Genomic DNA, 21,762 nt, shown 5'->3' with positions numbered 1-21,762 from the left:
AAATATATTTTAGATATATTTTAGTGTATTTTTATATGTTTTAGTTCAACGGCGTCATATCGCGGACAACGCGGCTGCTTGCGCCGTCAGTTCGAATCCTTCCCCTGGCATGATAGACATGATAGACATCCCAAACGCTCGAGCAGTACTCAAGAATAGATCGTATTAGTGTATTATAAGCGGTCTTCTTTACAGATGAACCACATCTTCCCAAAATTCTACCAATGAACCGAAGACGACTATCCGCCTTCCCCACAACTGCCATTACATGCTTGTCCCACTTCATATCGCTCTGCAATGTTACGCCCAAATATTTAATCGACGTGACTGTGTCAAGCGCTACACTACTAATGAAGTATTCAAACATTACGGGATTCTTTTTCCTATCCATCTGCATTAATTTACATTTATCTATATTTAGAGTTAGCTACCATTCTTTACACCAATTACAAATCCTGTTCAAGTCATCTTGTATCCTCCTTCAGTCACTCAATGACGCCAACTTCCCGTGCACCACAGCATCATCAGCAAACAGCCGCACATTGCTATCCAGCCTATACAAAAGATCATTTATGTAGATAGAAAACAACAGCGGACCTACCACACTTCCCTGGGGCACTCCAAATGATACCCTCACCTCCGATGAACACTCACAATCGAGCGAGAGAAAGGGGAGGAGGACATGAATAGAGAGAAACAGGGAACGAAATAGAGAGAGGTTGGAAGAGGAGACTGACAGATAGAAGGGTGGCAACGTCTGGTACACAGTTTTCTGGAGACTAGAAATCTACTCTGTAGGAATCAGCAAGGGTTTCGAAATAGACGATCGTGTGAAACCCAGCTCGCGCTATTCGTCCACGAGACTCAGAGGGCCATAGACACGGGTTCCCAGGTAGATGCCGTGTTTCTTGACTTCAGCAAGGCGTTCGATACAGTTCCCCACAGCCGTTTAATGAACAAAGTAAGAGCATATGGACTATCAGACCAATTGTGTGATTGGATTGAAGAGTTCCTAGATAACAGAACGCAGCATCTCATTCTCAATGGAGAGAAGTCTTCTGAAGTAAGAGTGATTTCAGGTGTGCCGCAGGGGAATGTCGTAGGACCGTTGCTATTCACAATATACATAAATGACCTTGTGGATGACATCGGAAGTTCACTGAGGCTTTTTGCGGATGATGCTGTGGTACATCGAGAGATTGTAACAATGGAAAATTGTGCTGAAATGCAGGAGGATCTGCAGCGAAATGACGCATGGTGCGGGTAATGGCAATTGAATCTCAATGTAGACCAGTGTAATGTGGTGCGAATACATAGAAAGAAAGATCCCTTATCATTTAGCTACAATATAGCAGGTCAGCAACCGGAAGCAGTTAATTCCATAAATTATCTGGGAGTACGCATTAGGAGTGATTTAAAGTGGAATGATCATATAAAGTTGAACGTCGGTAAAGCAGATGCCAGACTTTCATTGGAAGAATCCTAATGAAATGCAATCCGAAAAGAAAGGAAGTAGGTTACAGTACGCTTGTTCGCTCAATGCTTGAATACTGCTCAGCAGTGTGGGATCCGTACCAGATAGGGTTGATAGAAGAGATAGAGAAGATCCAACGGAGAGCAGCGCGCTTCGTTACAGGATCATTTAGTAATCGCCAAAGCGTTACGGAGATGATAGATAAACTCCAGTGGAAGACTCTGCAGGAGAGACGCTCAGTAGCTCGGTACGGGCTTTTGTTGAAGTTTCGAGTACATACCTTCACCGAGGAGTCAGGCAGTATATTGCTCCCTCCTACGTATATCTCGCGAAGAGACCATGAGGATAAAATCAGAGAGATTAGAGCCCACACAGAGGCATACCGACAATCCTTCTTTCCACGAACAATACAAGACTGGAATAGAAGGTAACCGATAGAGGTACTTAAGGTACACTCCGCTTGCGGAGTATGGATGTAGATGTAGATGTAGATGAACGATAAAGAGTATAGATACTATCAAAAGGAAAAAACTACATCTTATTTTCCATAACTAAATATTTTCCAGATTGTGCATAGGTAATTTTATATCATGTGGAGCCTGTAAACGTGAAGAGAGAATCGTAGTACGGCACGCTTCGGTATTATCTCTGCGTGCTGGATCTGTCTCCCATTAGCTGCGAAAACATTACCACAGATGTGTTTCCGCTGATCCAGCGGCGCGGCAGCGAAACTCATTAGCGCAGTCAATTTCTGGGGCACGGTATAAGTTTAGGGGCGAGACTCGATGACGGCGCGGATGGCAAGTTGAGAGGCGACTGGAGACGGGATTCTGTTTCGCCCGCCAGAGCAGCCGTGGAATTAGACGGAAGGCTGGCGACGTGTGAGCAGACGGCGGGAGGCGACGCCGGGGCGTGACGGAGGGGGCGTCGCGACGCCGGATGTGTGGGGTCGCGGCTGGCGGGCGCCCCGGGCATTAATCTCCGGCGCCGGCTTCACACTTGTCTCCCTCGATGGCGTCACCGGCGCTACACTGATCCGGGAAATTCGCTGTATCCTGTCGCGGGCCCGCCTGTCGCCGAAACACCGCGCGAGAAGAGCCGTCTGACGACGCTCCCGTGGCCTCAGCTTCTTCTGTGCCTCCTCCGTAATACTGAGAAGCTGTAATTAAGGATTCACTGTTTGTTTCAGATGGAGATCAAAACTTAGCGCAGCCCTAAGACAGAACGCTTCAGTGAGCCTTTCTCGATTATAGACCATGTGTCCTGCGAATTCACATATTATGCTTATAGTGCAATTGTATCTAATGCCGATTTGAACATTCCTCAACGTGCGCAAGGTAGAAAGTAACTGCAAAGAAAACTTGGATAACAGATGAAATACTTCAAATGAAAAAGACAGGACTACAGTAACGTGGCACTCAGGAATGAAGTAAATAGGAAGTGCAGGGAAGCCAAACTGTCGTAGTAAAAATGTGAAGACATCGAAAACTAAATATAATGGGGCTATATATATATATATATATATATATATATATATATATATATATATATATATATATATATATATATATATATATTAGAGGGGCAAAAATTGACACACATGCTTGGAATGACATGGGGTTTTATTAGAAGAAAAAATAAACAAAGTATTGCTAGACGCGTGAAAGATCTCTTGCGCGCGTCGTTTGGTGATGATCGTGTGCTCAGCCGCCATCTTTCGTCATGCTTGGCTTCCCAGGTCCCCAGACCTCAGTCCGTGCGATTATTGGCTTTGGAGTTATCTCAAGTCGCAAGTGTATCGTGATCGACCGACATCTCTAGGGATGCTGAAAGACAACATCCGACGCCAATGCCTCACCATAACTCCGACGCCAATGCCTCACCATAACTCCGCACATACTTTACAGTGCTGTTCACAACATTATTCCTCGACTACAGCTATTGTTGAGGAATGATGGTGGACATATTGAGCATTTCCTGTAAAGAACATCATCTTTGCTTTGTCTTACTTTGTTTTGCTAATTATTGCTATTCTGGTCAGATGAAGCGCCATCTGTCGGACATTTTGCGAACTTCTGTATTTTTTTCTTTTCGGTTCTAATAAAACCCCATGTCATTCCAAACATGTGTGTCAATTTGTACTTCTCTATCTACATTATTCCGTGATTTATTTAGTTTTCAAATTTATACTGACTTTTTGATCACCCGGTATTATTCAAAACCCGTTTTTAGTTAAACGCGGTTTTACTAGTTAAAAGCCGTCCGGAGTGGCCGAGCGGTTCTAAGCGCTACACTCTGGAACCGTGCGACCGCTACGGTCGCAGCTTCGTATCCTGCCTGGGGCGTCGATGTGTGTCATGTCCTTAGGTTACTTACGTTTAAGTAGTTCTAAGTTCTAGGGGACAGATGACCGCAGAAGTTAAATCCCATAGTGTTCAGAGCCATTTACTTGTTAAAACTAGTTTTTACTGAGCCACTTCGTCTAAATGCGTTTTGCGTAGTTAAAACTAGTTTTTTCTGACGTTCGCTTTTGACCAGCTGTAAATTCTAGTTGTAAATAAGGCTATCTGTGTCAACTAGTTTCAATTAGAAAAAGACTGAAGATGGATTCAGATTCAATACACGCCACTGTAGAAATCAGTGACAATATAATTATACCGATTCCCGTTATCGACAGAGCAAAAGCAGATCTCTCCAAAATTATTGGAGTTGTTCTTGAGAAAGATGAACAGGGTTTGCACAAGACTGGAAAGAAATATGGGACATTCGACAATTTGTATTGCAGGTGTGTATTTCTGAATTGATTTCAATAATTATGAACAAATGTCAGACATATTCATTACTTCATTGATTTAATGCTCTGAAAATGTTGCTAACTATTCAAGTAATTAATTAATATTTTAAGTTTTAATACTTAAATTGTAATGTATTTTATAATATGTATTAAGTATCTATCGCCTTTCAAACAAGCTAATTAAAATTTCTCTTCCAGATCCGAATTCGACATGTCCAAAAAGAAATTCTTGCTGCTGGAAGACGTGCCAGAGGCCAAGATGGCAGCCTTAGGATCAGGACAAGGATTTTTTCGCTGTTTGTGTAAGAAGGCATGTATTTCAAAAAGGTGTTTTTGTAGGAAAAAAGGTGTGGTGTCACCGCAGTCCATTCCGTTTAGTATACGTCGGTACCGCGTGTCGCCACTATCAGTGATTGCAGACCGAGCGCCGCCACACGGCAGGTCTAGTCTAGAGAGACTCCCTAGCACTCGCCCCAGTTGTACAACCGACTTTGCTAGCGATGGTTCACTGCCTACATACGCTCTCATTTGCAGAGATGACAGTTTAGCATAGCCTTCAGCTACGTCATTTGCTACGACCTAGCAAGGCGCCATATTCAGTTACTACAATGACTATCTTCCAGAATGTATTCTGAACAGATAATATTGTGAATCATGTACCGTCAAGAGCGACGTTCATCATTAATGAATTAAAGTTAAGTATGAAACTAATTACGTCCGCTTTCTGAATTCTCATTCCTTGTCATGTTCCAGACCTCACGTCAGTATAGTTCTTCCCTCCTAACGCCAGCCTGCTTGAGCTAAAACGCGTGCATTTCGGTCTCCACTCGTAACACGGTGTTGGCTCTTCTGCTAACACAAAAAAGGAAACCTTTGTAACTCAAAATGTCACGACAGTTTGCCTTGCAATAACAAATAATCAAAATGTAATTGTTAAATTTTTTGGTATGTTTCTCTTTTATTAAGACTGTAGCAACTTTTGTGAAATGTATGAGTAATTAATATACTTTTACTGTATGATTATTTTGTTTGCACTTTCGTAACTAATACTGTTAATATGGTTCTGTGATGTTCCTTAAAATGTTTCTTCTGTGTATGGTTATTTTTGTATTGCAGTAGTTAATGACTTAGATGTATGATCAACATTCTCAATAATTATTGCATTGCGCAATACAAAAATGCTGTTTTTTATTTCAATCATCACGTAGTTGCTCTTAATTTTAATATTTGCCCCTAAATAAATTTAGTGAAAACTAGTTCTGTCTAGTTTATTCAGAACACGTTCTTACGAGTTGAAACTAGCTGATACTGATATCCTTAGTTACAACTAGAATTTACTGCTGGTCAACAGCGAAAGTCAGTGATTATATATATATATATATTACGCTCAAGGCTGTTTGTAACGAATTTTTAAAGTATTTTAGCCACGCAGTTGTTTTCCTCTGCGAAAAATATTCTTAAAAATTACCGAAAAACTAATTATTGTCCAAAGGACTGACTCATCACACAGAGAAGTCAAAACAACCTTCGGTGAAATTATACTGAAGAGCCAAAGAAACTGCCTAATATCGTGTAGGACCACCTCTAGCACTCAGAAGTGCCGCAACAGGACGTGGCATGGACTCGACCAGTGTCTTGAAGTAGTGCTGGAGGGAATTGACACCATGAATCGTGCAGGGCTGTCCGTAAATCCGTAAGAGTACGAGGAGGTGGAGATCTCTTTTGAACAGCATGATCAAGGCATCCCAGATATACTCAATAATGTTCATTTCTTTTTGGTTTGGTGGCCAGCGAATATGTTTAAACTCGGAAGAATGTTCCTGGAGCCACTGTGTAGCAGTTCTGGTCGTGTGGGATAGCCAAGTCCGTCGGAAAGACAGTTGACATGAATAGATGCAGGTGATCAGACAGGATGCTTACGTACGTGACATCTGTCAGACTCGTAACTAGATGTATCAGGGGGCCCATACCAATCCTACTACACGCGCCCCACTATATTTCAGAGCCTACAACAGCTTGAACTGTCCCTTGCTGACGTGCAGGTCTGATTGATTAATGAGGATGTCTCCATACCCGACACTTCCATCTGCTCGATACAATTTGAAACGAGACTTGTCAGACCAGGCAACATGTTTCCAGTCATCAACAGTTCAATTCGGTGTTGAGGGGACCAGGCGAGGCGAAAACTTGTTGTCGTGCGGTCATTGAGGGTACACGAGTGAGTCTTCGGCTCCGAAAGCCCATATCGATGACGTTTCGTTGAATGGTTCTCATGCTGACACTTGTTGATGGTCCAGCATTGAAATCTGCAGCAATTTTAGCAAAGGTTGCACTGCTGTCACGTTGAACGATTCTCTCCAGTCGCCGTTGGTCCCGTTCTTGCAGAAACTTTTTCCGGCAGCAGCGATGTCGGAGACTTGATGTTTTACCGGATTCCTGATATTCACGGTACACTCATGAGATGGCCACCCAGTAAATCCCAGTTCATCGCTGCCTCGCAGATGCTGCGTCCCATCGCTCGTGCGCCGACTATTACATCACGTTCAAACTCACTTAAATCTCAAGTAGTTGCCATTGTAACAGTAGTAACCGATCTAACAACTGCACCAGCCACTTGTCTCATATACGCGTCGCCGACCGCAGCGCCGTATTCCGCTTGTCTACATGTCTTTGTATTTGAATGTGCATGCCTTTACCAGTTTCTTGGGCACTTCAGTGTAACAGCAAGGGCGGCAACATTGAGTCCGCTACGGTCGCAGGTTCGAATCCTGCCTCGGGCATGGATGTGTGTGACGTCCTTAGGTTAGTTAGGTTTAAGTAGTTCTAAGTTTTAGGGAAATGATGACCTTAGAAGTTAAGTCCCAGAGTACTCAGATCCAGTTTACCCATTTTTTGGGAAGATTACATTGAAGACCTCTATGAAAAGGAGGAGTTGTCTGATCTGATAGTTAAAGAAATTCGACTCGATATGAAAGAGATAAGGAATCCACTATCAGAACTTAACAGAACTTCGGAATACTTGACATTAAAATAAGGCAGGACAGGTAGATAACATTCCATAGGGATTTCTAAACTTGTTTGGGGGTGTCGCAACCAAACCACTATTCAAATCGGTGTGTACAGTCAACGAGACTTGGATATACCATCAGATTTTCGGGAAAATATTGTCCGTTCAATCCCGGTTATAGTGGGAAAGTGTGTAAACTGTGGCACTATCAGCTTAACAGCTCGCGCATCCAAGTTGTTGACAAGAATAATATTCAGAAAAAATAGAAAATGAAATCGAGAAAGGGATTGCTGAGGATGAATTTGGCTTCAAGAAAGGAAAATGCACCCGGTAAAAGAAGCAAGACTGAAGGGAACTCAAGACCCTTTCATAGGACTTGTCGACGTGGAAAAAGCGTTCCACAATATCAGACGGTGCAAGATGTTCGAAATTGTGAGAAAAGTACGAGTAACCCATAAGGAAAGACGAGTAATATGCAATATCTACAAGAATCAAGAGGCAGCAATAAGACAGCAAGACCAAGAGCGAAGTGCTCGGATGAAAAATGGTGCAATACAGTGATGTAGTTTTTGTCCCTATAAATCGAAGAAGCATTACAGAAAAGAAAGAAAAGTTCAGGAGTTGCATTAAAATTCAGGCTGTAAGTATATCAATGGTGATAATCAATGATGACATTGCAGTTCTCACTGAAGGCGAAGGAGAATTATAAGAGCTGTTGAATGGAATGAATAGTCTAATGAACACAGATTATGGATTTGAGAATAAAAACAAAAGTAATGAGAAGTAGCAGAAACGAGAAAAGCGCGAAATTAATATCGAAATTAGTGACCACAAGCTAAACACACTTAAAGGAATTCTACTACTTAGGCAGCAAAATAACCCATGACGGACGGAGCAAGGAGGGCATGAAAAACAGACTAAAATGGCTCTGAGCACTAAGGGACTTAACATCTGAGGTCATCAGTCCCGTAGAACTTAGAACTACTTAAACCTAACTAACCTAAGGACATCACCCACATCCATGCCCGAGGCAGGATTCGAACCTGCGACCGCAGCAGTCACGCGGTTCCGGACTGAAGCGCCCTAACCGCACGGCCACCGCGGCCGGCCGAAAAAAAAAACAGACTAACACTGATAAAAATGGCGTTCTTGGCCAAGAGAAGTCTACCAGTATCAAGAATAGGCCTCAATTTGAGGAAGAAATTTCTGAGAATGTACTTTAGAAGCACATCATTGTAAGGTAGCGGATCATGTTTTGGGGGGGGGGGGGGGGTAGACTGCAACAGAAGACAATCGACGCGGTTGACATCTGATGCTACAGAAGAATGTTGAAAATGAGGAGGTTTCTCTTCAGAATCGGAGAGGGAAGGAACATTGCAAAACACTGACAAGAAGAAGACACAGGATAATGGAACATGTGTTAAGCTCTAGAAGGTGAAAACTGTAATCGAAGACAGGACTGGAGGAAATCCATCGAATAGTAATTGAGGACGTAAGATGAAAGAGCAAATGGCTCTGAGCACTATGCGACTCAACTTCTGAGATCATCAGTCGCCTAGAACTTAGAACTAATTAAACCTAACTAAGCTAAGGACATCACACACATCCATGCCCGAGGCAGGATTCGAACCTAAGACCGTAGCGGTCGCTCGGCTCCACGAAAGAGGAGCTCCGAGGTTGACACGTAGAGAAATTAGTGACAGGTCACATCAGACTAGTCAGGAGAATGAAAAACTAAATAAATAAACTAAAGCAACTAAAAACGCACAATATGGTGCTCGCTCAAGCGAACGGGAAAATTCATTTGTGATCAGATCCTCCACAAAGCGCTCGTCAGTCCTCCAAACGGAAAGAAATAACTGTCATGCCGTCGAGTGCAAAAAGGAAACCGACAGTTATTGCTTTCTCTTCATTACAATTCGTGGCAGTGGAGAACACGAAAAGAGTAATACGGTCATTGTAAATGAAAAAAAACTGATGAACAAATGGGACCAGCGGGGAAACTTGACACTTCTTCGAGAATAGATTCGTTGAAAGGACGACTACTTACTTCTAAATTAATTGAGGATGAGCGATGATAGCTAGTGACTCTTAATGGACCTTAATAGGAGATCGCAATTACTTCCTCGGAGAAGGATATAAAATCCTCACTACCAGCGCCACTTCCTCTCGAGATCTCAACGACGCATTGTTCTCGGCAGGAGGCGAGAGCCCTGCAGTATCGGCTGTCTTCTGTTTTTTTTAATTTTTTTTTTTAACTTCACTATGGAACTGTGGTGCTCAATCGGAATATTAATATACTGCTCTCTTACCTCAAGACAGTTCTAAGCATAGCATCGTGATAATATCAGTTGCTAACTATACACTACAGTAATATGTACTGAAAATAATAGAACACAGAAGCAATATCACCGTTTAAGCTCGCTTCACCAGTGTTTATCTCACTGTTTTGTAGAGAAAGCAAATAAAATACAACATTATTTCCTAGTCCACACAGCTAAAATTTGCCCAGCCTCTACGCTCGGTACACATCACCCGTTCTTCAAATGATTCCAAACACTCACTTTTCAGTCTTTTCTGTTGACCCATTATTTCTAGAAAAATTCCAGCTTTGTAACTGGTTCTCCGTGGCCACCATTTGCGTATTTATTTTATTTTTGAACACTCGATTTCAGCTTTCTTCAACTCTCCTTAGACTTTATTCTTTCTGCTTTTATTATCTTCTCGTCGGTGACCGCCGTTTTCTTTTCTGATTTTTGAAACCGCTTCAGCTGTCTCCCTCAGTCTCATCCTGTTAGACATAACCTTCCTCGCAGCCATTTTTTTGCACTATTCATTCAATTTTTTAAAATTTTTTCTCACTTTCCGCTATTTAAATCCGTGAAGAAGTACGAAGAAGAAAATATAATGAAAAAATTGAAGTTACTTTTGACCGATAGTGAAAGGCAGTCGGGCGGCCAGTACTGCACGAAAACCTTACATTAGGATCTAGTCATACGTTCTTTTATAGAAATCAGTGGGAAACGTTTGATAGATGTCATCCCTTACATACCACAGATAACGGAATTACAGTAACGATATTACCAAAGGCAATAAAATATCTTCCGTGCTCTAAGCGCTACAGCAACACCATCAAGCACTCGTAGCGTACAAAGAACTAAAGAGAGGAAGAAGATACCCGACTCCAGCGCAAGTGGATACACAAGCTTGCTTCTTCTTACTGTACACTTCCGCCATTTGGAGTCAGAAAGGGAAATCACGGTAGTGTCAGATATTGTGAGCCGGTCGATACTGGATTCTGTTGTGAACGCCTGGTTATATGGGGCCCATCGGAAAGCTTGCCTCAGTCAGGAACCGCGCGACGGCTACGGTCGCAGGTTCGAATCCTGCCTCGGGCATGGATGTGTGTGATGTCCTTAGGTTAGTTAGGTTTAAGTGGTTCTACGTTCTAGGGGACTGATGACCACAGATGTTGAGTCCCATAGTGCTCAGAGGCATTTGGAAAGCTTGCCTGTTTTGTTAGATCAAATTAAGAACTTTATGTTTTTGAAACCCATTAACAAAATACATAAAGATGTTAACACACTTTCAGGTATGGAAATTGTTGTCTGGCATATGGCCTCCTCTATTGCGCTGACTTTCAGGAAGTCTGTCCCAGATATTCGCAGTGACTGACAAGACTTCACTTGCATTTCGCGAACAACACGTCGAATTTACTTCTGTGACTCGATGGTGTACTCGTATAGCGGTCTAATGACATATGCCAATGACTTAAGATATCACCAAAAATAAAAAATTTCAAGGGGTAAGTCACACTACCTTGTTGGTCATTTGGTCAGTGTTGCAGGAAATGAGGCGATCTGGAAACCGCCCATGCAGCAATTCATTTGTTTCGATAGATGTGTGACATCAGTTCATGGTGAAAAAACAATTTATGAACCTCTGTTCCATTGAAATGATGCTACATGAGACGTTATCGGTTTCCATTAATTGTCACAGTTTGTCCTGCCCTATCTTCAAAAAAAAAAAAAAAAAAAAAAAAAAAAAGGGACTGATGTATCATCTACCACACAAAAGCCGCATCAAACCTTCACTCGCTGTGGATGTCATTCCCTGTCTTGAACCATGGAAAGATTTTCTGAGCCCCAGACGCCGCTCTTCCGTTTCTTCACAAATCATTTAAGTGTGCCTCCACATTAAAGGCGATGTTCCTCGCAAAACAATCGTTTCTCTGTAGTCTTCTCTGAAACAAGTCAACAAAAAGTCCCTTCTCCCTAAAAAAAAAAAGCCGCTCGGTCACAGCTGCCGGCCCTTTTCCCCAGATCGGCTTCTTTCTGCTGCAGTTATAACTGAATTTTGTAAGGGAGGTGATGATTATCAGTAGAGATCATACCGAAGAATTAGCCGTACTGAAGAATATCCGATACCAAATTTTACAAACGACGAAGAGCTGACTTGACTGTACTAACAGTTACACTGTCACCGACCACCACAATGTGGTCGCCCAGAACGATGCCGCCCAGAACGTCCAATATTCATTGTCGAACCAGTTTCATTGAACTCCAGAATAAGTCTGCGATCTGTTGATGCAAACGGTGCTGCATTGCGACCTAGAATCGCACGAAGACCTCTCACAGTTGCTGCATAACTTTCACCGTTCTGATAAAATGTGTTCACCGTCAGCAGACACTTTGCAGTAGTAAGACATGCAATGAAGAAATAAAATTCAGACTGAAGCAACAGTCAGAATGTTTTGGAAGCTGATATGATACCACAAAAATGTGGTCAACCGACAAATAACAAAATGCGTACCACGTGATTCAAAACCAGCGCACTTCTTGAAGGGCCCTTAATTTTCTTTTTCATTTCCTCCACTGTTGTCTGTCTGTCTTACCGTATAGTATATTTATTTTAATACTTTTACATGTTCCTGTTGAGATAAGTTTTATTTCTGAACGAAATGTAGCCGATTGTGTGGTGGCGTTAGTGGCAGGCTACGTAAGGGATGGTAATTTCCTGATCCGACTTTTGATTGTCTCCGACCAGTGTTACGGGATGACGCAGAACGTCAGCGGGAGTCCATTACATGTTGTCGAATGGCAGGCAGAGACATGAATGGGTTACGATAGACTAGGTGCAATTCTCCCTTGTGGTGATTGCACGTGGGCGGCAGGAAACTCGACGACGAGTATGCTTCCACTCATATTCCAGTGTATCCCGATACCCTACAAATCAAGTTATTCCACTGCTGGACTATCCGGCCAAATGGAGACCGACAAAGAGGCCTTTTTAAACCGTAGGGTTCTGCTAAGCCTTTCTCATACGAGTAACCGACGTCTCCGTGTCCTTCAAATGATCGCTCAACATCAAACACGCTCGTTATACGCACATGACCCAAAACATTATGACCATCTTCTTAATAGATTGTTTGTCCATCCTCGGAATGAAATACGGAGTTCGCCAGAAAAATGTATAAACATTTTAAGGAAAGAAAGTATTACTTACGTGTTTTTTTTACATTTAATAATTGATCACACATGTTGTACAACCTTCAGTTTAGCACATGGTTAATTTAAATGCTCAAAATATTCACCGTTGGCGGCTATACGCATAACAAACGACGAGCGGTAGTCGCAAATACGTCAGTCAATGTTATAGTGTGTAACGTCCCCTTAGAAAAATTAGTGAATTACTGTGTTGATAAACCTCTTACGTTATTTGATTTTCAAGCAGCTGAGCGGAACTGTACGTACTCAGACATTTCTCTCTTTACTTTTACTGATCAACACTAAACTGACACACAATATTTTTAGCGCAACGCAATCTGACTTTCAACAATCCCTACAAAAGAATGGCCCTGACAAACAATAACCTATACCTTTCATGAATCATTTACCTCACAAAAATCTTCATTACTCGAACTATTGAAATACAGCGAGCGCCAATACTGCCAGTTAAATAACAGATTCTAACTACTGAAGGCACTAGCTACTGATAGGCATAGTTAGCAAATGAAAGATTCTGATGGAGAACAAACAATGTATTTACCTTAATAATATTCAAAAGTCATCTCATATATATCAGTTCATGATATCGAGTATTACAAATTTACTCTTTCTGATCGACACACGTCCAGATCGTCCGCTCTCAAAACTCCGCCATCTCACTCCCCACATCCATCACTGCTGGCTGCTCACCTCCAACTTCGCAACGCTACGCGCTGTTCACATCCAACTGCCCAACACTTCAATAGCAAATATTCAAACAATGCAAACCAGCCACAGACTTCAAACAGCACAGTCAGTGGTTTTTTATATAGAGCGCTACGTGGCGTTACCAACATAAAAACTGCCTACTTACAAGTGGAGATCGCTGCACATGTCGCTGTAATCTCCTGGCGAAGTTCCTCCAGCGTTCGTGGCTTACGTCGATAGGCGTTCTCTTTCACAGTTTCCCGCAAGTAAAAGTCCCATAGATGCTAGATCTGGCGACCGTGGAGGGAAATCAATGGGCCCTCTTAGTCCAATTCAATTCCCCGGAAAACTGTCATCCAGGAAAGCTCGTACGGCAAGGTGGTAGTGTGGTGGCACCCCATCGTGTTGGTAGAGGACCTCTTCGCCTGTTCCATAAAGCGTACGCATACCTGCCGAAACTGACGTGTCCAGGTACACTTCTCCAGTGACAGTAGCATCAAAGAAAAAGTGTCCTACGAAGTCCCTAAATGATAGTCCGCACCACACATGAACCCCTAGTAGATTGACCGCTTTATCCACATAAAAATGTGGATTTTCTGGTGCCCAGTACACACTTATGTGCCGATTCACGGTTGTATTAAGTTTCAATTGTGCCTCGTCACTCCACACTATCTTCGTAACAAATTGTTCGTCATCAGTTATCATTTGCTAATACCATTCGCAAAACTGCATTCGGCGATCAGAATCGTCATCATTAATCGCGTGCAGTAATCGTGGAATGTAAACTTTCCACTTTGCAGCTTTCAGAATTCTTCGTACGCTTGTACTGCTAACCCCCATTTCACGTGCACATTGCATAGCAGACTTCTGTGGAGAATTAACAAACGTTTGTAATAGCCAAGAAACTAGCAACTGATGGATTTAATGAAAGCAGATGTAAGTACTAAACCTGTAAATATTAGAAGTTTAAATTTAATTTATTTACATAATTTTACTGTTTATTGACTGAGGATCATTAAAATTAATAAAACTCAAGTTTTTCTAATTACAGTTTTGTAATTTGTTTATCTGACATGTTACACACTCAGGAGGATTCCCTCTTTTATGTGTCTATGGAATGAATAATTAATCTAATCTAATCCAAACGAGAGCCGACGAAGCAGGACTTCCAGCTGCACGCTGTCTTCCTGATCTTCCTTTGTGAATATCACAAATCGTCCCACGCAGTTCAAATTCGTCGATGATGCGTTTAATTGTTAGGCGGGTTTGCTGTTCTGTTTCAAACTCCCGCCTCCACTTCAAAGGCATTATCAAACTTGGAAAACCACTTCACGATATATTTTAGTTGCTCGAATATTAAGCGTGCTCCAGCCATCTTGTTTCCCAGTACCGAGATGAAAGTACTAACATCTGTTGAGCCAAAGACCATACTACAACACACTTTTAACTGAAATCGAACGACAATATCGATATCTTGATAGAGCCTGGCGGACTCTGTACATAACTGATTCTGCATATCAGGGATCCGACAGTTCCTTGGCAGGTTTGTGGAGGTATGTCCACGCATATGTCATGTAATTCGCATAAATAACGGGCTGATGATTCGCGTAAGCGGTGATGGCGCCCGATAGCGACCGAGATGGGTTCCATAGGATTTACGTTTTTGATACGATTTACATCAGGCGAATTTGGTAACCGAGACATCAATGTGAGTTCATTATAAAGTTCACCAAACTACTGTAGCACGATTCTGGGTCCGAGACATGGATGATTATTTTGCTGAAAGATCACATCGCCGTCGGGAATACATCAAGCATGAAGGTATGAAGGTGGTTCACAGCTGTCAGCGTGACTTCGAAGACTACCACAGGTCTCATGCAAGCGGAGGAGAATATCTCCCCTGCATAATACTGATCACACCCTCCCATGTCCATGGCACGCTACACGTTTCGAGACGCCGTTTACCTCGATGACTACGTTTTTGGAGACGACCATCGATCTATCATAGCAAAAATTTGACTAACCCGAAGAGCCGACACGTTTCCATCGATAGACGGTCTCACCGCGGTGGTCCCGTGACCACTGCAATGTAACTGACAATGTCGGTGGGTCAACATGTGAACACGAAGGGCTGCAGAGCTCGATGTTCAACAATGTACCAAGAAAACTGTGCGCCAAAACACTTGTGCCTACACGAGCCTTGGGCTCTTTTGGCAAAGACGCTCAAGATCACCATCTACCACACTTTACGGAGCAGACAAGCTTCGAACCCCACGTTCTATAAAGAGTTGTGGACGTCCATAGATGCTCACAACAGTAGCACATGGTCTCTGCTTAATAATAACCTGTTTTTTGTCGCTTATCTCAATGGATTTCCCCGTTTGCTCCCCATGTCTTCGCTATGGTGATCCCCCTTCCGTGTCTCCTCCGCGTACGAACTTTTATTACAACGTCGCGTGCCTGCAAAGCCACCAGCCCGCATCCAACGTCGCGGTGGGCAGTTTGGCTACTTAAATGTCGTGTGACGAGGGCCTCCAGTCGGGTAGACCGTTCGCCTGGTGCAAGGCTTTCGATTTGACGCCACTTCGGCGACTTGCGCGTGGATGGGGATGAAATTATGATGATTAGGACAACACAACACCCAGCCCCTGAGCGGAGAAAATCTCCGATCCAGCCGGGAATCGAATCCGGGCCCTTAGGATCGACACTCCGTCGCGCTGACACTCAGCTACCGGAGGCGGACGGCAGTTTGGCTTATCAATGAATATCGTATCGGGCCTGGTAATAACAGTCAACACGAACAACGCTAATGCGTTCTGGCGGCCGTTGGACCTGCCAGAGAGTATTGCAGCTCTGATTATTCACATACTTGTATGTATTGTATTGTATGTTAACCGGGGACCTAGAAACTACGGAGAGGCTCCGTCCCCGCCGCAGCCGCAGTGGTCCACAACCCCACGACGACTACCGCAGTCCACTTCCCACCTCCACCGCCCCACACCGAACCCAGGGTTATTGTGCGGTTCGGCCCTCGGTGGACCCCCCAGGGAACGTCTCACACCAGACGAGTGTAACCCCTATGTTTGCGTGGTAGAGTAATGGTGGTGTACGCGTACGTGGAGGGCTATTCTGCGCAGCAATCGCCGACACAGTGTATCTGAGGTGGAATAAGGGGAACCAGACAGCATTCGCCAAGGCAGATGAAAAACCGGCTAAAAACCATCCAAAGACTGGCCGGTTCACCGGACCTCGACACAAATCCGCCGGGCGGATTCGTGCCGGGGACCAGGCGCTCCTTCCCGCCCGAAAAGTCGTGCGTTAGACCGCATGGCCAACCGGGCGGGCATTATTCACATACTTACTAATCGACGGTGTGTTCATGCGCAATGACATTCGACCACGTCTACTGCGTGCTTCGATTTTTTGTCAGTAGTGCATAGCATTGTCTTATTTCTATGTGCAATTTTTTTATCCTTGAATTTACACTAAATAAATCGTCATTAAAAAATTTCTCTTACTTATTACTCGTGGTTACTTCAAATTTGACCTCTAACGACCTCGTTGTCGAAGGGACATTAAATACTAACTCAGACTTGACCTTAATCCATATTGTAAAACGCTCATATTCTGGCATGGGCGTAGATCACATATGATCTTCGCCTGTTACATCCTAATGGACGGGAGGGAATACGGAACGGCTGTAGTATTTGAGGGATATTATACGGGAGCGGCAGAGATTAAATGACATTACGCGTAAAATCAAGATTGCAAACTGAAACGCAGAAAGCGAAGCAGTTCAGTTTTCTTAACCATCTACCACTTAACAGTTCACTTATAGTTGTGGAAACATCGAACTGTTTTACAGATGAAAGAGGAAATTTACTGCTTCAAGAGCCTTGGTGTGCAAAAATATTATCTTAGTAAGACACGTGCAAACATAAATCAAAGCTGTTTGTTGTAACAGAGAAATAACAACGTTCTCTAAGCTGTGCTTGTAACCATTTAAAAAGGTCAAAGAGTTTATTCTGTCGACAAACATAGGACACGACAATAAAGCTCATGAACAGTTAACACTATTGTTCTGTAAACATGTAGAAAATATGGTGACCCCTTTGAAACAATATTTATTTTCAATATATGACCCCAGAATAAATGTTCTTCATTGAAAGGTTACGAATAGGAAGACGAAGCTTAGAAATACACTGATGAGATATAACATTATGACAACTCCACAAGCGACATTGAATGCCGCAGGCTCTGCGGGCATGTGATGCGATAAGAAAGGAATAAAGCTGAGCAGAGAAGAACAATGAAGCGTTATAGCAACGACATGAGCCCTAAATGGGGAAATCTACTGACGCAAGGCAGATTTTTGTATCGCCGCCTCTGAGAAGGGGCATCTCGAAAATTATGCAACTGGTGGGCCATTCGCGCCCTACTCTCGTGAGGGTGCGAGACGCTTACTGCAGGAAGTTAACATGTCCAAATATCCTGCTTTTACGGCAGGGATTTAAAAAAAAACTGAATAAAGCAGGTTTATTACAATTTATCTTCTGACATGTATTTCTTGATTCTTGGTGTACTTGCTTACTATATACATGTATAAGTGGAGTATGACGTAAGGAGAAAGAGGGGGACTCCTTCGTTGGTTTTGGACGCCTTCCGCTCCTGCAGTATACTAAATTTTCAAATTATTGTTAGGGGTAAGTTACTTGTTTTAAAATAAAATAGTACATACATTGTCTTTTATGGTAATAAACACTGTTTTTACATATTTCTGAATAATATTGACTTTTCTCATCATTGAATTACTCAATTGTCTTTATCTAAAACACGAGATGGCAATGTTTTTGGCCATGATGTAAATGAATCTCAAAACTGCAACTTGTGTAGAGGCATGCAGACCAAACATTTTTTATTGACATCCATAGTGTTGGAAAAGGTTGTACCGCTTTTCCCAGCATAATGTTCTCCATTGTAAAGCCATCACTATTCATGTTACACATTACAACATGTGGATTTTAAGTTGAAAATGTCATCTCACGTATTTTGAGATAGTGCTAACCCTTTTCAGGCGCCTAGGAACGGCTTTGAATGTACTCGATAAAAATGTCCACCTTCGCTTGAACAGTGGGAAGCCTTTTATAGTTTTTTTGAGGAATGTTTTATGAGTTCAACGACGTCATTCACTTGGTAGCACCTTTCCTTCTCCCACCAACGTGTCGTGAACTAGTTCCTTGTCTGCAGGAAACAGAAAACTGACTGCGTTGCAAGACTAGTGTTACCGTGCAGAAACGTTTCCTTTCTGAGGCAAACAATGCATTGATTCATTCATAATCATTATCGTCAAAAAACGGGAATCTCTAAATTTCGGAATAGCTGCCTTTCTGCAGTAAGCAATTTCTGTACGGATACTGCGGTGAAACCATGAGTGGTCGACAAGCTATTGGACGTCGAAACCTCATTACAGAACAAGGAAGTAAGAGGCTTATTCGCTCTATCAAGCACAACAGGCGGCGGTTTCTGGCAGATCTGACGACGGAGAACAATGCTGTTAAAGGCACGGGTGTTTCGGAGGTCGTCGATCAGCGCACGTAGTCGAACAAGGGCTTCCACAGCAGACGACACTTAGGTGTTCCCGTGTCGACCCTTTGACATCGTCAATTACGATTGCATTGGGCATGGGATCACATAGAATGGACCGTGGGTCAGCAGAAAAGTGTCGCTAGGGAGGATGAATGACGTTTCTTGTCCACCAGACCAATGGTCGTGCCGGAAACGCTTGCTCTAAACATGTGACTCGCTACTGGTGACCGAACTGACCAAGATCATGTTGAGAGAGATCAATCAAACACCTTTAATATACATATTTCTGCTTATATTTCTCGTACCTGTTGTTTCTCCATGCCACCAGCCGTTCGGAAGGAAGTGAGTCGTTTCTTTTTGCTATTATGTCACCAGTAATTGGATACCTGAGTCATTCCGATATCATTAACCTGTAGTTTAACATGTTTTGCGTAACTGAGATGAGTGAATGTGAGTTTTCGTGAGAATAGCCTGTAGCTGTCTCTCTGCTTCTTTGCCAGTAGCAGCAGTGGAGTTAGAAAGGCAGAGAGGTGTACTCGTATAATAGCTACGGTGGACATTTATTGGTGCTTCCATAGGACCAGTGGTAGTGATCGGAGACTCCGTGGCAGCTACGGACTACGCGAACTTTGTTATGGTCCATTTGCATCCTTTCAAGCTTGATGTCTTCCACAACGGCGATGGCACATTACAGCAGAACAGCTATCCGTGTCACAAGGCCAGAAACGTGCTATAGTGATTTGAGGATCTTTATAGTGAACTCAGGTAGATGTGATGGCCACCAAATTCGCCAGATCTGAACCCGATGGCACACACCTGGGACGCTCTAGAGCACCAGCTCTACTCCCACTAAACTGCGGCCCATAATTTATAGGCATTGCGTAAGCTGTGCCACATACAGTATGTGATCAAAAGTATTTGGACACCACCGAAAAAATGTTTTAAATTAGGTGCATTGTGCTGCCACCTACTGCCAGGTACTCCATATCAGCGACCTCAGCAGTCATTAGACATCGTGAGAGAGCAGAATGGGGCGCTCCGCGGAACTCACGGACTTCGAACGTGATTAGGTGATTGTATGTCACTTGGGTCATACGTCTGTACGCGAGATTTCTACACAGCTAAACATCCCTAGATCCACTGTGTCCGATGTGATAGTAAAGTGGAAACGCGAAGGGACACGTACAGCACAAAAACGTACAGGCCGACCTCGTCTGTTGACTGACAGAGACCGCCGACAGTTGAAGAGGGTCGACATGTGTAATAGGCAGACATCTATCCACACTATCACACCCAATTCCAAACTGAATCAGCATCCACTGTAAGTATTATGACAGTTAGGCGGGAGGTAACAAAACTTGGATTTTATGGCAGAGGGGCTGCTCATAAACTACGCACCACACCGGTAAATGGCAAACGACTCCTCGAAAAGTGTTCAAATGTGTGTGAATTCCTAACGGACCAAACTGCTGATGTAATCGATCTCTAGACTTACTTACGCTAAAGACAAAACACACACCCATGCCCGAAGGAGAAACTCCGGCGGGAGGCGGAGTCATGGCGCTTCAAACCGCGCGGCCACTCCCCGCTGCAAACGACTCCTCGCTTGGTGTAAGGAGCGTAAACATTGGACGATTGAACAGTGGAAAAACGTTGTGTGGAGTGATGAATCACGGTACCCAATGTGGCGATCCGAAGACTGTATGTGGGTATGGCGAATTCCCGGTGAACGTTATCTGCCAGCGTGTGCAGTGCCAACAGTAAAATTCGGAGGCGGTGTGATCGTGTTTTTCATGGAGGGGGCTTGCCCCCCTTGTTGTTTTGCGTGGCACTATCACAACACAGGCCTACATTGATGTTTCAAGGAAGTTCGTGCTTCCCACTGCTGAAAAGCAATTCGGGGACGGCGACTGCATCTTTCAAAACAATCGAGCACCTGTTCATAATGCACAGCCTGTAGCGGAGTGGTTACACAACAATAACATCTCTGCAGTGGACTGACCTGCACAAAGCCCTGACCTGAAAGCTATAGAACACCTTCCGGATGTTTTTGGAACGCCGAACGCCGACTGCGTGACAGGCCTCTCCTCAGTGCAGCACTCCGTGAAGAATGGGTTGCATTCCCCAAGAAACCTTCCAACACCTGACTGAACGTATGACTGAGAGAGGGGAAACCGTCATCAAGGCTAAGGGTGGGCCGACAGCATACTGAATTCCATCATTACCGATGGAGGGCGCCACGAACTTGTAAGTCATTTTCAGCTAGGTGCTCGGATACTTTTGATCACATAGAGTACCTCTGGAAACCTAGCAAGGGCTTGTCGAATCCGCGATTTGCAGAATAACTGCTGTTTGCTTTCCGAAGTGACCGCACGTTATTCATCAGTCGTCAAAATGTTTTGGTTCATCAATTTATATTTTGTGACAGGAACTTATCGCTGCATTGCAAATTAGAGCCAACGAATCAGAAGCAGTTTGTTGGCTCTGAGCACTATGGGACTCAACTGCTGAGGTCATCAGTCCCCTAGAACTTAGAACTAGTTAAACCTAACTAACCTAAGGACATCACAAACATCCATGCCCGAGGCAGGATTCGAACCTGCGACCGTAGCGGTCTTGCGGTTCCAGACTGCAGCGCCTTTAACCGCACGGCCACTTCGGCCGGCTAAGCAGTTTGTTCGCAGAAACATAACATGAATATGGCTGA

This window comes from Schistocerca nitens, chromosome 7 (genome assembly GCF_023898315.1).
Source record: "Schistocerca nitens isolate TAMUIC-IGC-003100 chromosome 7, iqSchNite1.1, whole genome shotgun sequence".
Classification (NCBI taxonomy): Eukaryota; Metazoa; Arthropoda; class Insecta; order Orthoptera; family Acrididae; genus Schistocerca; species Schistocerca nitens.
Note: the sequence above shows the minus strand (reverse complement) of the source record.